This window comes from Ceratotherium simum, chromosome X, assembly GCF_057802395.1.
Source record: "Ceratotherium simum simum isolate JZ-2026a chromosome X, ASM5780239v1, whole genome shotgun sequence".
In the NCBI taxonomy this organism is placed as follows: Eukaryota; Metazoa; Chordata; class Mammalia; order Perissodactyla; family Rhinocerotidae; genus Ceratotherium; species Ceratotherium simum.
In genome coordinates, this window is record NC_141940.1 from 41,376,334 (window position 1) to 41,396,936 (window position 20,603).

Sequence of the window (20,603 nt, forward strand, 5' to 3'; positions counted from 1 at the left end):
AAAATATCACCATTTGGAAAATATGCCATCACAATGGTTTAAATCTTTTGAATATTAGTCATTCAGATACTCTTATCTACTCCATCTCTTCATTTTCAAAAAGACTTCACCTACAGCAGAATATTACAGAAACAAAATATAAATGCATATGTTTCTAAATTAAACTTACATGGACTGAAAGTAGAGATTATTTTTAAACAAAAATGCAATATGCATCAGAAAAAGTGGGAAAATGGCATTCAAATGTATAGTAAAAAGCTAAAAATTGACTATTTCCAAAAATATATAAAGTACCCCAACTAAAAGGAATGCATAATGAAATTCTAATCTAATACAGGTCAAAAATGTAAAAAGGTTATAAACCTTAACAGGAAACATAAAACAACTTTTACTCGCAATTTCTATTGAGATGAGAATCTTAAAGTAACAGAAAAGTGGCTTCAAACTCACTTAGAACACCAAACAGAGAAAAAACACAAGAACATTTTCATCTTTTTTATTATAAAATCCTGTGTGACTACATGTCAAAACCACTTGTGGCAGAAACATAATTTTCTATAAACTATAAATGTTCTGTACATAAAAAATTTCACTGGAGTTCCACTGGTTCTAAAGACTCTTCTATTTTAGCGTATCCTCTCTATTTATTCAATCTGAGATAGATAAAGTTTCTTTCCCATAGCTATTAATTATTATTGGGCACCAAAGATAAGAAAATCAAGATGGGGATACAAAATGCAAAATTTCAATAGTAATGACAATGTTTTTGTCTTAGTCCAAAGGGGCCCTGCATTCTCTCTCCCATTAGCGATTTGACAAGTCTTCATATTTAATCTGAGGCCAGCAAATCATGCAAGCAAAACCTTCCTCTGATGTGAGGTAGAACATCTTCATTCAGTTCTACAAGCTTCTTCAGAAATGGAATCAATTTTAGGAGTTCATTGATATTTTTATCTATAAACTGGCTTTCTATAGGGATTCTATTAAAAAGCTGATATACAAAGGCTTGTAGTGAATTAGTTATTACAGTTTTTGAAAGATCCCTTCCAAAGATATTTAAGTCCTTTGTATAGTTTCCTTGTACGTAAACACATGTTCACAGAAAGAACAATGCCTGACAAGTTGCCTTTTAGGGTCTAATATGTTCAGTAACTTATCTGCATATACCATCTTAGGAGCAGTGAAAAGAATGATCTTACACAGTAAAAAGAATGATCTGAGAAATTGGTTTCAAGAATTCCCTGAAGCACAGTCTTAATCTCACATAAATCCGATAAATGATATCTTGGAAAGGGCGGGAAAAGTAAGTGCTACATTTTCTAGCTCATTTAGACTAGCATTTCATACAGGTCTAAAAGTAAGAAGAATTCTGGTGTGCTTCCTGTTTTCAATGGAAAAGCAGATTTCCTATTTAGTTGTTCTTCTGTCAGTAGTGGAACATGCTTCATGAAATAATAGAGGTCAAATACTTTCCAGTCTTATGCATAGGTGGCTGCTGCATGAGCTGATGAATAACCAGTACCTAGAGTTACTGGTGCTTAAAGGGTGGGATATCCCAATGAATTGTTTCTTCTACTTCTAAACTATTGACAGCATCCCTTGAGCTACTTAATTGAATAAACTGCTCCATTAATTTATTCAGTAGTAGTGGTAGTAGTCTCATCCACTTGTTCCATATCAAGTGGTTTTACTATGTCTTCAGTTTCCACAGCCTGTCCTGGAGAATCTGATCCTGATGTGTCATTTTTATTCACTGGTGAAAAACAATTGAAGACAGGAGAAAATATGGTCCCCAACAATGTAGTCCTCAGGGGACTGCCAGAGGAAGGATTATCTTCTAATTTTCCATTTTGTTTTACGTGTTGAGTTGTCATTTCATAACTATCAGCTTTCAAGATATTTGTTTATTAGGCTTTTCTCCTACTCTTGGTGTTGATGTGATCAAATTATTATCCATATCACGTCCAAGTCTACTTTGTTTCAGCATATTTTGTCTCTCTCGAATGTGCTTCAGTTTTATTTCATCTCTCTGGTGTCGGGCATTATGTGTTTGGCCGTCATATACTACCTAAGGCGGAGCATCCCTTTTTCACCAGTGGGGTGAATAGGGGTAAATCAACACCAGGGTCAGACTTTCCTGCTTCTTTGAATAATTTTCTCACAATTTTTTGTGGGAAACTGTACATTTTAGATAATATATTGTGTCAACTCTGGGTACTGGTCTTCTCTCTGGTGCTTGTTATTGTTATTTGCTTTTTTGTTTGTTTAGTGACTGGTTGGATTATTTTGGTGAAGTCTATTCCCCTTCCCCACAGCATGAAACCTCTGATGTTCCTCCTCAGGGAACCAAGCATAGGCTTGGGTATGCTTACAGTCACCCTGGGATGACAGTGTTTTTTGCTGGGCTCCCTTTGTCCTTTTCCCTGACCACACTCAGTTGTTAGTCTTCACTAATTGCTGGATAGGGCACAAATTGCTCAACAGACTGATCCAATTAAATTTGGGCTCCTTTGATGGGATAGTTTTGAGATCAGTATTTAAGATTTATTCTGACCCCAGGAGGGCTAGCTGACCTGTTCCTTGGTTCTCTTTGGTAAACTAGCCTTCGTACAGTTTAGCTTTTATTTCTAATGATTCTACCAATTTCCTCTTAATTGCTTTTAACCACAAATTCCATTATTTTTGAGAGCTGTTTCAACTTCTTCATACTCTGTTGCAAATTGATTCATTTCCTTTCGGAAGAGAGGCAAAGCCCTCTGTTTTATGGCCTGCTTCTTCTCCTGGGTAAAATCTCTGAGCTATGGTTCTGGAGCTGGGAATGGGGACAATGGTGAACTTTTCAGTGAGTGACACTGCTGCTCTAGTTGCAGGGCATTCAGTGGAAGCGGGTCTGTAGTTTCACATCTTCTTGGCTTTCCTCTCCTAGTCTGGAACCTCTTATTAAATTGGGGCCCCGATATTCTAAGCAGTGCTGCATTCAAGGTAGTCCTATGAGTGGGGACTGCATGGAAGATGGGAGCCCCCACCTCTGGACTGGAATTTAGCCTCAGCAAAATCTAGCTGGAGGTAGTGTGAGAAATGCTGATGCTCTGCCCTTTCTGGAAAGATCATTCTGGGAGCTGAGGGGAGAAGGAGCCCTGTTTTCTTGGCTGCACCAGTCTGGAGTGGAGTTTCTGTCTTGCTGACATAGGAGAGGGGAGGGAGGGTATAGGTGTTGGTACAAACGCCACAGATTCTCACTGTCCTTACCAAATTTTAGTAGATTTTCTTGAACAAATATTTTTTTCACTTGCTGTATGACCTTAGGACCATTTCCAGACAACTGAAATGGTTAGGTTTTTAAAAAATAATATTCACCAGTTTCACTGAGGAGTAGATCCACAGAGCTCCTCATGCTATCATGCCAGAAGTGGAACTTCTAGCAATCTTTATTAGTCAATTCTTTAAAAGCCCATTTCTCCTCTTAAACATGCCAGCAGCATGAGCATGAAAAGGGGCATGAAATGGCCATTGAATACCATGTCTATCAGCACACTGTTAAGCCTCCTTCACCATGAACATCATGTCATTGTCTGGGTGTTAAGTGTCCCAATTATCCAAAAATGTGGATGATCTTGGACTCAAGACCCATCATTATGTGGCCAGAATCTGCCACTGACATAGGATTGGCATTCCATAGATAGAATACATTTCACTGTCTGTTAGACACCAGTGGTAGCCAGAAAATGGCAGCAGAGGACCCATGTCATCCATTCGTTAGGAATGGACAGGGCCCGTTCCTTAAGCTGTATATTTTAAGTATTTGTATTACTTCTATGTATTGTAAGGGAAGTCCAAAATGAAAAACACCACAATTGGGACAGTGGTAGTGGGAGAAGTACACAACCAGGAGCCCATCTGGTTCCTCTGACCTAGTCATGTGGTTACCTTGAAGCAGCACAAAACACCAGAGAGAGAGCCTGAAGGTTCATGGGGGAAGAAGTAAACTAAATATTTAACATGAACCACCTGAAACATTTGCAAAATTTGCAAGGTTCAGGGCAAAACTTCAATTGGGGGCTACATGCCATATTGCTAATTATTTAAAATGTTTAAATCAACCAATAAACTGTTAATATACGTTACATCTTCTTCCATGACAAATCTACCTTTATAATGACCTGAAAGTTTAGGTATGAGTTTAGAATTCCTAGACTGCTCTACCTGTTGTGCCTTCAGTGTGGGAAAAACTACCACCACTCCTCCAAGACCATGGCCTCAAACCAAGCCTCAGACATCAGCCAATCCCTCTTCTCTTCCAACCCTCAGTTCCATCCCCCACCTTTGAGGACTCATTTGTGTCCATGTGGACATCCCAGCCCACTCATCACCTGTTCCTCATGTATAGCCACCCCATAGCAACCTGGAAGCACATACACCAGCAGTGCAGTTAGTCCTCAAAAGGAAAAACCCAATGAAGAGCATGCTGGTGCTAGAAGCAGGCTTGGGGCCATTTGGGTAAAGAGTTCAGGCATCCCACATATCTTGAGGATAATCTGAAGGGGGCTAGGACTCTGAGTGTGCACATATTCCTCTGGCCCCACATACTGGGCTCCTGGCCCTGTGGGAAGGGCATAGCAGGAAGAGAGCCAAAAAGAGTCCCCAAAGCATGGAGTTCAGGACAAGGGCCCCTCTTGATAGTGTCTAAGAGAAATGATATATTCAACAACTGGTACAGTATGAACAGTAACCAATAAGAAACAAATTGAGGGCCTTCAAATCATATTACATGGACAGCAGTCTACTTGCCCTGCCCTTTCCGTTTAAATAATAGCGACAAAGGGCCCTGTACCTTCTGTCTCACCATGTAGTTCTAGCCATAAGGAATACTACATGATAATACATTTTAAAATGCCACACTGGTGACAAATAAAAAAGGTTGTGGATGAATTACATTTACGTCACTTTAATAATTAATTGAGCGCCTATGAAGGGGGAAAACAGAGTGCTTGATACTTTGGGAAAGAAGGATAAATAAAACCTTTTAATGTTGCAATTATTCAGAATATCACAATCTGTAGAGTGCCCAAAGGGGTAGAGGAGTAGATACACATATATAAATAATGGTAATATTAGTTAGAATATGAGATGTGCTACCAGAGACTATGAAAGGAGGTATTAATGAGACCTAGAGAGTGCCTAGGCAGCCTTTCCTAAATGCAGAAAGGGGGTCTTCTATCCTCAAACTCCTGGCCTTTACCCTTCTCTGATCCTCTACTCTGGTGAACTAAGACTTAATTTTCCTTACATACCTTCCAGATATTAGGCCCATTTTCTCCCTTTCCTCTTTTAATTTTTTTTGTCATTTTTATTAGAAAATATGTCAGACCTACACAAATAGTCTATAGTATAGAGAATACTGTATCCATGTACCCACTACCCCCCTTAAGAAATACATTACAAATACAATTGAAACCCACTGTGAACCCATATGAGTTAAATGGCATCCTCCAAAAAGAAATTTCCAAGCTTTAATCCCCAGTACCTGTAAATGTGACCTTATTTGGAAAACAGGGTCTTTGTAGACGTAACTAGGTTAAGGAATACAAGATGAAACCATCCTGGATTTAGGGTGAGCCTAAACCCAATGACTAATGTCATTATAAGAGAAAGAAGAGGGAGAATTGAGATATAAAGACACAGAGAGGATCATATGAAAATGGAGGCAGAGACTGGAGTTATGCTGCTGCAAGCTAAGGACTTTCAAGAGCCACCAGAATCTGGAAGAGGCAAGGAGGATTCTCCCCTAGACCTTTGGAAGGTCTGTGGCTGTGTCGTCAACCTGAAATGAGGACTCCAGAACTGCCAGAATCAGCCTCCAGAATGTGAGGGTATAAATTTCTGTTGTTTTAAGCCACCCACATTGTGATAATTTGTTATGACAGAGGTAGAAAACTAAGAGGGCTCCTCTCCAACTGAATTCTCCTCTATCCTCCACAAGACACAACCACTGTTCTAAATAAGCTCTTTATCATTCCCTTACATGCCTTTCTACATATGCGTGCATCATTCCAATGCATGCCTTTTATTGCATATATATGTATCCATAATCAATTTATGATTGTTTTGTGTCTTTTTAAAATTCATATACATGGTGTCATAGTGTTTGTATGCTTCTAGAACGAGCTTGTTCCCTTACCCATTTTTTCCACTGCCACTACCCAATGTTTGCCCCTCCAGGAAGTCTTTCTCTGTGTCCCAGGCCCTTGAGAATTTTAGTCTCATCCCAAGTCTTGTGCTTACTTTCTTGTTCAGTTTACTGGAAACAGTCCCAAGTCACTGAATTAACGCTGGTCTTACCATAGGAGAAGCTCAGTCCCTTACAAACACCCCCCCATCACTGCTCTAAACCAGTGGTGCTCAAACTTTAGTGTGCTTCATAATCACCTGAAGGACATGTAAAACTGATTGCTGGCCCACCTTCAGAGTTTCTAATTCAGTAGATCTGGAGTGGGGACTGAGAATTTGCATTTCTAGCAAGTTCCCAGGTGATGCAATGCTACTGGTTCACCTCAGCCCAGTTCCAGCCCAGCACCATCTGGTCTCAAGGTAAGCAAGGTCATCCATCAGGTTACTTCAAAAAAAATGCTGCGGGGCTAGACCTCCATCCCTCTTTACATAATCGTTTATAATTTAATATTTTAATTAATTGGAGGATGCAATAAAAGAACTTAAAACGGGCTTACCAAATGGTTGAAAGTGATTCCTTTCAACAATAGTAAAGTGGGCCAAAACAAAAAGATACAAAGATAGATTTGAGTCAGTGTTATTTATGTAAAAAATCAGCAGCTTATGTATTTCAAAGTTTTATTTTTAACCTGAAGAAATGCTGTCAGATATGTCTGAAAGATGAAAAAAAGTCAGATGTCAGTGGATGTCACGTTTTGGGTGAGGAACTTGAGAACAAAACTGGTGTTGATAAAATTCCATTGGACTACTGAAAATAAGAAAATCTGGAGTCTGAAGAATAAATTCCTTGTTTCTTCCTTCATTCATGTCTCTCTATTTCTTTGAACTGTAGATGAAATAAGAGACAATTAACAATTAAATATCATTAGTATGCACCAGTGACTTTCTAAATATCAGAATAGTCAATCTTATGTATGTCTGCCATAATAGGAGAAATCATGTTTTCCTCTTGTAAGCCAGATCCTTGGGTATCAGCGTACTCTTGCACAACCTGATGTCAATCCTCTGATCACACCGACCTCATCTCCCATTTGCCAAACACTGAAAATGCTTGTTTTGTTTTGTTTTGAGAAACCATTCTGGTATTTATGTATTTCTTTCCATTTTAAAAGCCTGTGATCTAGACATAAACTACATTCTCTTAACCTCTGAGACCCTAAGTTTCCATATCTGTAAAACGAAAAAGAAAAAGAAAAGGATAAGACATAGATTGATTTAATTATCAATTCAGTGAGAAATAATAATCTTCCTATGACCAATTTTCTTTTAACTGTCATATGAAATACAAAAATTTACAACTGAATGAGTACTTAGGTATCAATCATTAAGTGTGGTCCTATATAAAATTCTTATTATAGCTTTCCAAATAGTCACATTCTCAAAGGAATCCTCTCCTAGTTAGTACGAGAGACTCTATTACTGTAACTAAATGATGAAGGCCCACCTAGTGTTTATTCAAGTTGCTTTTGCCCCTTGTTCTGGTAACTGTGTTCTAAACAAATACTGGTCTCTGTTACAAAGGATGATAAATTTCCCACCTGTAGAAGTCTTAGAATTACAGCTCAAAGGACTGTAGCTCTGAATGAAGTACACTTCAGAATATGCTACATTCTATACCAATATACAAGTACATTATTAACATTAAACTGACTTGTAGAACTAAATTTTTCAACTTTATTTTGTTATTTACTTTATTGAGAAAATTTAAAAATATAACTGATGTATGTCAGGAATGGTTGGATGATACACAAAGCTATATAGAGATACCTGGTTTCTCAGAGACTGCGATCTTCGGGATCCAGATCTTTTTCAGGTCCTTTTTCTGGTTCTTCATTTCTGATCCCTTCCACTTTCCTCTCCTCACCTTCAGTTTCTTGGGCCTCATCATCAGTTTTCATACGGATATTCACTCGCTTAATTAGGGAAGAATAATACAGACTTTGGGACCAGAACTTCAAGGAAAAAATAGCCCAATTTATAATCAGCAGCGACATTCAGTACTCTACTCTCAGGAGAATCAGGAGGATAGAAGTGGGAGAAGAAAGAATATCTGGGTAACTTCCTAGTGGTTGATAAAACACGTCCAAGGTCCTCACATTTCTGCAGCTTGATAGTTTTCTCAGTGATGTTTTTCCCCTCTTTCCAGTAGATCTCCCACCCTGTGCTGCTGATTATATCTGGCCCTTTGGAGAAGAAGGGACAAAAATCATCTGGGTCTCATGACATTCTGAATGTTTTTGCCAGAACTTCGTTGAAAAAGTATTCGTTTGACTTAAAGACAAATTCTATAGAGTAGGTCATTGGTTCTTCAACCCCTGAAAACTTAATTTTTACATCTTTCAAGTGCTCTAGTACAAGTTCATCATTTTCTTGGATCATCTGACCACGAATATTTACATTTTTAAAAGCCATCAACCAAAAGTGAGGTATGCCATTTGTTTGCCCCTTTCCTTCAGGCTCTCTTGCCATTTCCTCCCAAGCTCCTTCCAGAACACCTATTTCCCACTGACATTCACCTTCTGTGGGCTCATGAACTGCACTGATGATCTCAGATCTCTAAGCAAACAAAGGTTGGTAGAAGGCAGAATACCTTTTCTCAAGATCGTGAAGGCCTTGACAGAATTGGGCTTCTACTTATGTGTGTTCTGCCTGAAGTATTTTGAGCGCTTTGACCCTCCTTTTAACTGCTAAAGGCAAGGCTAACCGCTGAGCACGGCCTGCCTTTGAGCAGGATGCACCAACAGGGGCTACAAGTCCTGAAGACTTTGCTGCCACTTGCCAGCTTCAGTCCCCTCATAGTGCTCAGGCCCCCACTCATAGAATACACGTGCATCAGTCAAGGGGCATGGCCTCCTCTGGTTCCTCTGCCTTCTGGCAAGCAGGCCCCTCCGCAGTTTCCTCGGGCACCTAGGGGGAGCTACCCCTGCCAGGTACTCAGCCTACAAGGTCTCCACTCCCCCCGCCAGCTTTTCGCCCTCCCCAGGCGCGGGTCCCGCTCCCAGATTCTCGGGCCCCTGGGGACCACGCCTCATCACCACACGGCCTGCATGAGGCCGAACGAAGACATGGTCATTACTACGAATACGGTGTAGAAGGGAACGGACCAGATCCCAGAACAGAAACCGAAACCCGCCATGGGGGCCTCCACGGGCCCCTCGACAACCTTCGGCGCCCACCTCCCGCGCCGTCCCTCCTGAGCGTCGTCTCCCGGTTCATCCTCATCTTCCTCCTCCTCGCCTTCGTAGTCCTGGTCCTCTTCCTCCTCCTGTCCCGCCTCCATGTCCTCCTCCTGCTCTGCTGACCAGATGTCTCCATCCTCCTCGACTGTGGGCTGGGCGGCCTCTTCCCCACCCTCTATCTCCTGCAGGGCTCGTGTGACCGTCTGGGAAACCAGAAAGGCTGCGACACTCACAATTGCATCTGATCCTTCTGCAGGAACCACCGGGACCCGGCGAGTCTGGCGTCGCAGTCCTCCCGCCGTCAGCTCGGTCCTGGCCGCCTTGGGCCGGATCTCGCTCTTCTGGGGCAGACATGGCAGAAGGGACGCCCCGGTCCGTGCCTGGACCTGAGCAGCGATCGGGTTGCCGCAACGACCGCGGCGAAGATGGCGGCCGCTGAGGGGACTGCCTCTGAGGGGAGGCTGTTGGCAGCGGGGCCTGCCGGGCAGGGGGCGGTGGGGGCGGCAGAGAAAATGGCGACAGAGGGGACACAGTCTTCAAAAGTGCCTGTGGAGGCCGCGCGACAGGAAGGGCAGGAGGGCGGCCAGAGGAGCAGCCCCCCAAGACCGTCCCTGAGGTGGCCGTTGACAAGGCGGGAAAGAATCCGGTGGGCCAGTGACGGGAGGCGGAGCTTGGACGGGTCAACAAAGGGCCAGTTCCGTCATCGCGAGCTCTATGCTCATTTGCTGAGAAGCGAGGATTGACATGCCCAGGGTCCAATGAGTGATCAAGGGCCTTTGGTTCTAGATTGCTCAGAGTCTCCCTCATCTTTGAGACCTCAGAGTCCTGTGTTACGTTTTAGGCCCATGCCAGACCTGTCCGTTTAATTCCACCACTGTCAGCAAAACTATAGTGTTCCAATAGGTGTGTGCCCTGCGGCACAGGAACTGTAAGAGAGACTTCCCATCTCCATCCAGGGACAGCTCATGTCAGTAGGAACAGAGTCATAAAAAATTTTATAGCTCAGATCTCAGCAGTGGTCAAAGACTCCAAGAAGAGAGATAGAAAAGAATTTTGACGAACTAACGTTATCAAAGCTGCTTAATAAGAACATATAAAGTTGAAATGGATTCAGTCAGAACGGAGGGTTGAAAAAGTGTCAAAACAGAAGCTGGAAGGTGTTAAATAAATGCTGCCAAATTCACATCAAGCCTCTAAAGAATGAACACAGAAAGGAGGACACTTATGTAAAGGCAACCATGAAAGTCATTAAAAGGGCAGGCTTCCTAGGATGATCTGAGTAAACCAAGATTTTCTGTTGCGTTCAGACCCACTAAGCTGAAAAATCATGTACACAAAATTCTTAAAATGATGGATAAGTCAAACACTTTCTCCTCTTTATTTTGAGAAGCAAAATGATTTGTAACTCTGAAAAATATTTTAGAAAAAGAAACATAGCAAATGAATTAAGAAATATCACATTTCAGAAAAATAACACTGATAAATTCCTTTTATTACTCCAACCCAATTTCAATGTGTTTAATTTTGTCTCTAGTCCCACCTCAAGAAGGGAGCATGGCATTGACAAAAAACATTGATTTAAATTTTGGAGGGAATGTAGTGAATTAACCAGACACATAAAAATCAATGGCTCCTAGCAACTAATTGGTTTGCTAGAGGTCACACAAACTGGTGGCAGAGTCAAGTCACCAACCAAGGTTTCCTGATGTCTAATCTGCATTTAAGACAGGATTGCTTCTTTTCTATCCAGCTTATGGGCAACATGAAAACTGAACGTTAATTAAGCAGCCACAGAGAAAGTCAATGGCCTTGATTGAGGGAAATGAAAGGACCAGACCAAGCTGTCTCCACTACACCCCTCCACCATTGATCAAAAACATTGCCAGGGACTGAGAAAGAGGTGCCATTGTCCTGCGAAAGAAGAAGCTCAAAGTCTGGCCAGGAGCAAAGGGTGAACGTGAAGTGGATCTATAACTAAAGTAACTTTACAGGTAATATATTGACTACAAACTTTGTAGCTGAAAGAATCAGGAGGCGTCACAGTGGGTGGGCTTTTTTCATAAAAGGAGGAAGGAGGACTTAAGGTAGATATGAAAGATAGGCAGCAGACTGCTGACTGAGTAGGACAGTTTTCACCTTGCCCCTTCAAAATGCCCTCGTTCTCTCAGAGTGTCCTGGGCTCTTTCTCTCTGGAAGAAGGGAGTTATAATAGATTTGACTTTACGCTACCATGGGAACTGGTAAAACAATCTTGGTTCACCTGTTTCTTTGGAGTCTGGTGTTGGTCTTCAACTCACAAGACACGTGGCCAGGAGAAAGGAATGAATATGAACCGGGAAAATGTAGGAAAAACTGAATCATACAAACAAGGTGGAACCTGTATCTTTCCTTTCTCTCACTGAAACCCATGTCAGACTTTGTCCCTGTTCAAGCCTAAACTGTCAAGCTGTCATGAGAAGTGAAACTCTTACTGCAAAATCCCTCTTGAACCTGGCCCTGAAATTAGAGAAGCTGGGAGAAAAGTCCCTGGTAGCTGGAGCCGTGAGCCTGGCTACTGCCATTGCCAACAAGGCAAACCAGCAGATACACAAAAATGGTGTGATACACAAAAATGGTGTGATCCACCACAGGGCTCCTGACCTAGGTCATCCTTCCAAGAGTGAAACATGGCTACTGTTTTGTTCTTGCTTTCCAGATCTCAGGCCAATTTTCACGGTGGCCAACTCTAACTGGAAACATGCAGGGGCTGGCCCCGTGGCTTAGCGGTTAAGTGCGCGCACTCCGCTACTGGCTGCCCAGTTTCAGATCCCGGGCGCACACCGATGCACCACTTCTCCGGCCATGCTGAGGCTGCGTCCCACATAAAGCAAATGGAAGGATGTCCAACTATGACATACAACTATCTACTGGGGCTTTGGGAGAAAAAAAAAAAAAAGGAGGAGGATTGGCAATAGATGTTAGCTCAGAGCCGGTCTTCCTCAGCAAAAAGACGAGGATTAGCATGGATGTTAGCTAAGGGCTGATCTTCCTCACAAAAGAAAAAAAAAGGAAAGAAAAAAAGGCAACATGCAAAATAAAGAATCCCGGAAAATGTAGTTTGTCTTAGTCGAGTTGACTCATTACAGAGCTGTCACAGTCCAGCCCTTATCAACTCGATGCCCATACACACTTCCAACTGAAGAAAAGAGCAAAGCCATGCTTCCACCTATCATGAGCCCATGTACAACTATCCCACGTACAGCTGAATACATGGTAACCCTCTTCATAAAAGAAGGTACAAAGTCCCTTTATCCATCTTGGTTCATGTTCATTCTTCCTCTCAGTCCCCTTTGACATCCTGTAACTTGCACACTCAAATCAAAATTAACTATAATTAACACATCTTATGTAAACAGGAAAAAGAAGCGGGAAAAGAAGGGGGAGGAAAAATGGTTACTATAAACACAGATATATTGATATCAAAACAAGGAAGAAATACTCATGACTATTATAGTCCTGGGTTTTGCAACCGGTCTGGTGGTGACACCGGTGATTTCAACTATCTTCTTCCACTACCCATTCCATATTCCCTTTGTCCTCAGCAAGCCCCTTAGCTGGCCGAGTTTCCTCGCCTCGTGGAGTGACCCAATTCTTCACTCCTGGAGGGTCTGGACCATTAGCAGTCCTGTTTGTATGTGTCGCTGTAGTTTTCCCTTGACTTTAGTCACAGGACATGGGAGTACTAAGAGGCATCCTTGGGAAACGCCTGCATTACGAACCCCCGTTTTGTGTAGCAATGAAATTTCCTCTTGATAGTCAGGATCTACCACCACACTCAGTACTCTAACACCCTTCTTTTCCTTTTGATTCAGTGGCATGAGCAACCCAAGGTGGCCAGGCAGCAACCTCAGTACAAGTTCAGTGGAACCATTGTTGCACCCCATGGTGGAAGCATTCATCCACTTGAAGTAAGACATTTGAACCAGGAGAGCCTAGTTCATAGAGACAGAAAGCAAAAGTTGTGTTAGTGGATTAATGCTAGGGGAATAACGAGAGGATCCACGCACACTTTCACTCCTTGATTCCCCAACCTTTGAGTCCAGGCTACGGGAGAAACAGCACCGTATTTTGGATGCTGATTTAGAGCATACACCATATCACATAGGACATTGTCCTGCCGTAATAGATGTTGTCATCTAGCTGACTCTGTGACTGTGTCATCAAAAGACCATTCCACTCTCTAATAGGCCAGCTGCTTCAGGGTGATGGGAAATATGGTCCGACCAGTGCATTTCTGAGTGTCAGCCCATCACCACATTTAGTTTGGCATGAAATGACTGTTTGGTCAGAAGAGATGCTATGTAGAATACCATGATGTCAGATAAGGCATTCTGTAAGCCCATGGATGGTTATTTTGGCATAAACATTGCAGGCAAGGAAGGCAAAGCCTCATTTAGAATCAGCGTCCATTCCTGTGAGAACAAAACAATACCCATTTTATGATGGAAGTGGTCCAACAACATCAAGGTAAAACCAGCTACCTTGCTAGTTCCCCTGGAGAATAGTGCCATAGTTGAATTTCATTGTTGGTATCTGCTGTAGCTGTAGCCATATTGATCTTGGTAAGCGGCAGTCCACATTTCTGAGCCCATGTATAAACTTTATCCCAGTTGGCACGGCCACTTTCTACATGAACTGATCCAATGGACAGGACTATTTGGGCGAAGAATCTGAGTGACATCCGCAGAACACATCATCTTATCCACCTGATTATTAAACTTCTACTCTGCTGATATTGCCTTTTGGTGAGAATTCACATGGGACACAAATATCTTCATACTCCATGTCCACTTACAGAGAGTTACACACATACCTCTTCCCCAGACCTCCCTATCACCTATTTTTCAATCATGTCCTTTCCATGTCCCCAACAATCCAAGCAAATCATTAACCAACATCCATGAATTAGGGTAGTTGCAAATCTCTGTTCATGTTTCCTTCCACACAAAAGGAGCAATCTTATATACTGCTTGAAGTCCTGCCCCCTGAGAAAATTTTCCTTCATCACTCTCCTTTTAAGAGCAGCTTCATGTTTGATCCTGAAGTCTAGAACAAACTGAATGCTTGACCATGGGCCACGAAACACTCATGTGACCTGAGGTGCCCATGATGAACTGAATGTTGCTTAAACCATTAATTCATAGAGTTGGGGGTGAGGAGCAGCATTTCATTAACTAATGACAGTGGTATAGCTGGCAAGCAGAAGATTTGGCTTGAGCAAGTCCTGAAGTGACAAGAAGGTTGCATAAGTGTGGTATAGGAAAAATATATATTTGGTCTTTGTCCCCAGTACTTGGCACAGAGCACTAAAACTCTTAGAATTTTCCGAGTGATAGGAGTTTTACAAGCTTCTTTGTTATTTATAACAAGCTCCTTTCAACCATATCTGAGTTTATGCTAATGAGGTGACTCTTGGCTGGACCCTAGATAGCTTCAGAATTGTGGTTGGTCACTAGAAAGATCAGGCCAGGATTAGATTGTTGGAACTTTCAGCCCCACACACCAATCTCTAGAAAGGGGAGAGGGGTTGGAAATTGACTTCAATCACCAATGGCCAATGATTTGATCAATCATGCCTACATAATTATACTCCATTAAAAACCCTGAACAACAGGATGTGGGAAACTTCTAGGTTGGTGAACACATCTAAGTACTGGGAAAGTGGCATGCCTGGAAAGGGCATAAAAGCTCCATGCAGCTACCCCACACCTTGGCCTATGCATTTCTTCCACTTCACTATTCCTGAGTTGTATCCTTTATAATAAACCAGTAAATGTTTAATAGCTATTTAGATTTCCCATCTATCTGGGTCTTTAGAAAAGGGTAAGAGAATATGGAAGGCCCTTGTAGGGTCTACCACAGAGACCAAAGTGTCAATACTATAAAAAGTAGGATTCACAATTGAGGGAAGGGGGAAGACAGCATGATCAAACATATGGCACAAATGACAAGTGTATTTTTGGGGAATTTCTGTGTTGATACCCCAGACTACTCACCTAAGATATGTAGTCCAAGCTGGGATTATCTTCTCCCATTTCATTAGCTGCTTAAACCTGTTTAACTGTCTTTTAAATGGTCCAATCACCTCTGTGGCTTGGAGGTGATATGAAACACGGAGATTGTATCATATAGCCCATGATTGGGTGCACCAATGTGTAGTTTGGGTCACAAATCTGGAGCCATTATTAGATGCAATGTTTTCAGGAAACCTGAAGAGGAAACAAATGTGGTTTTGTAGGTCCTGGATAATGTGGCCAAAATCAGTGGAATACGCAAGAATGGCTAAGCCAAACCCCAGAGAAAGTGTCAACAGCAGTCAGGATACAATGAAACCTTCTAGATGGGACTAGACGGCTCAATGTGATTAACTTGTTATGAATGTCCTGGCCCATTGGCTTAGGGAATCTGTCCCTGGGCAGTGTTTCTAGCCTCGGCCGGGGTTTCTTTGGCCGGTGGGACAGCTTTTTCATGCTGCTTCAGCATTTTCTGATGGCAGTGGCAGTCCATGTGTGTAGATCAAGTCTAGGATTGTGTCTGAATTTTCATTGGCCATCCTCTTGTGGATTCAGGAAGCAATCTGTCACACTTCTACTTGCTCAAGGGCAGAGGACACTTCAGTCTTAGCATTTAGCTGACAAGCACAGTCTACTCATTGATTACATTTTTCCTGGTGAGCATCTACACGGGCAACAAAAAGCTTATTAGAAGCAGAACTGATTTTTATTTAAATGTCTCTGTCCCACAAAGGGGCTTGTTTTATATACCAGTCTGAGGTTTGCCAGTGGCCTGATCAAGTGTCTAGGCCATTAGCTATAACCCATGAGTCACATAGATATATGATTTTCCACATGTCTCACAAAAATGGCTCTAATTTTAGCAATTCTCATCAGGCTTTGAGGGCAAGGGCTAGAAGGGGTGTACTTAGACAATATGTCAATAGCAATAACACATTCATTAGTGGGGGCCATAAAATAGAGATTTGTAGCAGCTTTAAGACACCCACCCATAGTCCAGCTTGGGCAAGGGTCTTCATGGTTGTGGCTTTAGACTTCAGACCAGAGGGTATTATCTACTCTCCCCTTATCTTGGTGCCAGGGGTTGTGGGAACCACTGTTACCTATGAAACAATACCTAGAAGGCCAAGGAGTTTAACTTTTTTACCTCTCTATTGAATTTTAACCTTGGCATAGGAACTCTGGTCCCCCCGGAGTCAGAGGGACGTTGGCTTGAACCCTAGTCTTGTTTGTTTTTGAAAGCTGATAAGTCAGATTCTGGTTCAAGATGGTAACGTAGGAAGGTCCTGAACTCATTTCCTCCCAGAGACACACCGAGTCTACAGCTACCTATGTAACAATTTCCTCTAAAAAAAAAAAATGTAAAGACTGGCTGAGCAAGGACTACACTTCTGGCAAAGAAGAAAACCACATGACAGCTGGTAGGAGAGGCTAGGACACAATCTCGCTGTGAACCCCACCCCCATCATGGTGATCCACAATCGGGAGGAACTCAAAACCTGAATCTTCTCCCCGAGTAAAGGGTTTGAACCTCACCTCAGGTACCCCAATTTTTAAGACTTGCACCTGAGAGACAAGCCCCCAAAATGGCTAGTTTTGAAAACCAATGGAGCTCATTGTCCAGAAGACCCATAAGACTGTAGCAATCTGAGAAACTTCTTTTCAAGGGCTCATGCACTCTGGCTCAGCCCCAGGGCCAAGTGCAGAGGCAGACAATTTTGCTCAGACTTTAAGTGAAAGAGGATCATTTGTGTATATTAAAGCCTTGGCCTGAGGGGCAGGCATCTAATTTAACACATGCATTTAAGAGCCTGCTGGAACGCTCTCCAGGGACAGAGACTGGTGGGTGCCATCTTTGTATTCTCCCTCTGTTTTGCTCTAGCCAGCAGGTACCATTTTTTCCCCCTATGATCACCATTTTAACACTCTCCTTCTGCCTTGCTCTAGCCAATGGGTGCCATCCTTTTTTTTTTTTTTCATTTTTCTGGTGGGTTCCATCTTTATGCTCCCCCTCTACCTCACTACAGCCGGCAAGCACCATCTTTGCACTTTACCTCTGCTGTGCTCCAGGGCACCAATATCTCACAGAAGGGAGCATTTGGACATGTATGGTGCCCTGATTTTCGCAGCTACTGCCCAGGGGACGCCCTTTGATCACCTGGCTCTAGGAGCTTGCGTTCCTAGGTCCTGTGAGACTGTAACAATAAGACAGTTTTTGGCATCCTACCACCCCCAGGGCATTGCACAGACAGCAGACTGAAACACCCTTTAGTCTTTCTGTGATAGAGGCCTGCTTGCTTGTCCAGGAACTTTGGCCTGAGGGCAGGCTCCTGGTTTGACACACATCTAGAGGCCTAAGAAGTGATTTCAGAAAACAGAGACTAGCGAATGCAATCTCTGTGCTCTCCCTCTGCCTTGCTCCAGCTCACTGGTATCTCCAAGAAAAGAGCTTATATCCTTGTCTGGCACCCCAATTTTTCAGCTGCCACCAGGGAGCACCTCTACATGGCCTGGCTCTGGTGGCCAGTGGGGCTTATGCTCCTGTGTCCCACAGGACTATAACCAATGGAAAAAGAGTTCTTAAACAGCTACCACCCCAGGGCACAACAAAGGCAACAGACCCAGGAGCTCAGTTTTCCTGTGAAAGAAGCCTATTAGCTAATCATCATAGATGCAGCCTGAGGGGCAGGATTCTAATTAAACACACATGTAAGGGCTAACTGTAACACTTTCCACAAACCTCCAAGGGTAGACACTATCTTCGTGCTCTCTCTCTGCCATGCTCCAGAGCATTAGTATCTCCCAGAGGGGAGCTTTTATACACGTCTGGTGCCCTGGTTTTTGCAGCTGCTGCCCAGGGATACCCCTTAACTGCCTGTCTGTAGGGGCCGGGGAAAATTGTGTTCCTGGGTCCCATGGGGCGGTAACAATCAGAGAGACACAGGGCACTGCACAGACAACAGACTGAAACACACTCCTAGTTTTTCTGTGAAAGAGGCCTATTTGCTTGTCATGGAGCTTCACCATGGGGGATAAACTTTAGGTTTGGCTCACACTTAGGGGTCTATGGAGCTGCTCTCAGGGAATGTAGGCTGGTGGAAGCCACCTTTGTGCTCTCCCTCTGTCTTGCTACAGCTCACTGGTATCTCCCAGAAAAGAACTGATACACTTGTCTGGAGCCCCAATTTTTGCAACTGCTGCTCAGGGGACACCTCCAGATCACCTGCCTCTGGTGGTCAGCAGGGCTTACGCTTGTGGTCCCAAAGGACTATATATATTTACACACTTTAAAAGCTGCTGCCTGAAAGTCTAGCTTCCAATAAGCCTGAATCTAGGTGCTGATTGACATCCTCCCGTTTGGGACACTGACAGGTCTTGGCACACTCTCAACTACTGGGAGCTATTACAAATATAATAGGCTTCTTGGACAATTATCTTGAGAGAGACAACCAAGAGCTAGGGCAGGGTTGAAGAACAAGATTCATCTCCTACATGAGACCATTCCTTGAAGACAGAGAGAGGTGGTTGTTTCATCTAATGCATAGAAACCAACAGAGGGGGTCAAAGCAAAAATAAAGAAATGAAGGAATAAGTTCCAAACAAAAGAACAAGATAAAATGTTAGGAAAAAGCTTAATGAAATGGAAATAAGTAATTGATCTGATGAAGTTCAAAGTAATGGTCATTAAGATACTTATCAAAATCTGGAGAAGAATGGATGAATACAGTGAGAATTTCAACAAAAAAAGATGGAAAATATAAGGAAGTACCAAATAGAATAAGAAATCAAAAAAGAAATTAAAAAAATACCTCGAGACAAACAAAAATGGAAATACAACATAGCAAAATTTATGGGGAGCAACAAAAGCAGGTCTAAGAAGAAAGTTCATACTGATAAATGCCTAGCTCAAAAAACAAGAAAAATCTCAAATAGCTTAACTTTACACCTCAAGGACCTAAAAAAAGAAGAATAAATGAAGCCCAAAGGTAGTAGAAGAAAGGAAATAACAAAGGTCAGAGCATAAATAAATGAAATACAGACTAAAAGGCAATAGAAAAGATCAATGAAACTAAGAGGTGGTTCTTAGAAAAGAAAGAAGAAATTGACAAATCTTTAGCTAGACTTACCAAGAAAAAAAGAGAGAAGACTCAAATAAATATAATCAGAAGTGAAAGAGGAGACATTACAACTGATATCACAGAAATACAAAGACTCATAAGAGACTACTATGAACAATAATATGTCAACAAATTTGACAACCTAGAAGAAATGGATAAATTCCTAGAAATATACAACCTGCCAAGATTGAATCATAAAGAAGTAGAAAAAATTGAACAGACGGATTACTAGTAAAGAGATTGAATAAGTAATCAAAAATCTCCCCCAAAACAAAAGTCCAGGACCAGACAGCTTCAGTAGTGAATTCTACCAAACATTCAAGGAAGAATTAATACCAATCCTTCTCAAACTCTTCCAAAAAATAGGAGAAGAAGGAGCACTTCCAAACTCATTTTGCGAGGCCAGCATTACCCTGATACCAAAACCAGCAAAGGACACCTCAAGAAAAGAAAATTACAGGCAACTATCCCTGATGAACATAGATGCAAAAATCCTGAACAAAATATTATCAAGCCAAATTCAACAATACATTAAAAGGATCATACACCATGATGAAGTGGAGATTTATTCCAGGAATGCAAGTATGGTTCATCATCTCCAAATCAATCACTATGATATACCACATTAACAAAATGAAGGATAAAAGTCATATGATCATCTCAGTAGATGCAGAAAAAGCACTTGAAAAAAATTCAACGTCCATTTATGGTAGAACTCTCAACAACTGATTATGGAGGGAATGTACCTCAACATAATAAAGGCCAGATATGACAAGCCCACACCTAACATCACACTCAATGGTGAAAAGCTGAGAGAATTTCCTCTAAGATCAGGAACAAGACAAGGATGCCCACTCTCACTAATTTTATTCAACTTAGTATTAGAAGTCTAGCCAGAGCAATTAGACAGGAAAAGAAATAAAAGGCATCCAAATTGGACAGGAGAGGAGTCAAACTGTCATTATTTGCAGATGACATGATATTATATATAGAAAACTCTAAAGATTCCATCAAAAAACTGTTAA

At 42.2% G+C, this 20,603-nt stretch overlaps 2 pseudogenes; both read right to left on the reverse strand.

Moving 5' to 3' along the window:
• Positions 1 to 829: 829 nt before the first annotated feature.
• Positions 830 to 4,345, reverse strand: LOC101393958 (CTD small phosphatase-like protein 2 pseudogene; annotated as a pseudogene).
• A 2,435-nt stretch (positions 4,346 to 6,780) lies between these two features.
• On the reverse strand, positions 6,781 to 8,607 carry LOC147911833 (nucleosome assembly protein 1-like 1 pseudogene; annotated as a pseudogene).
• Positions 8,608 to 20,603: the final 11,996 nt, after the last annotated feature.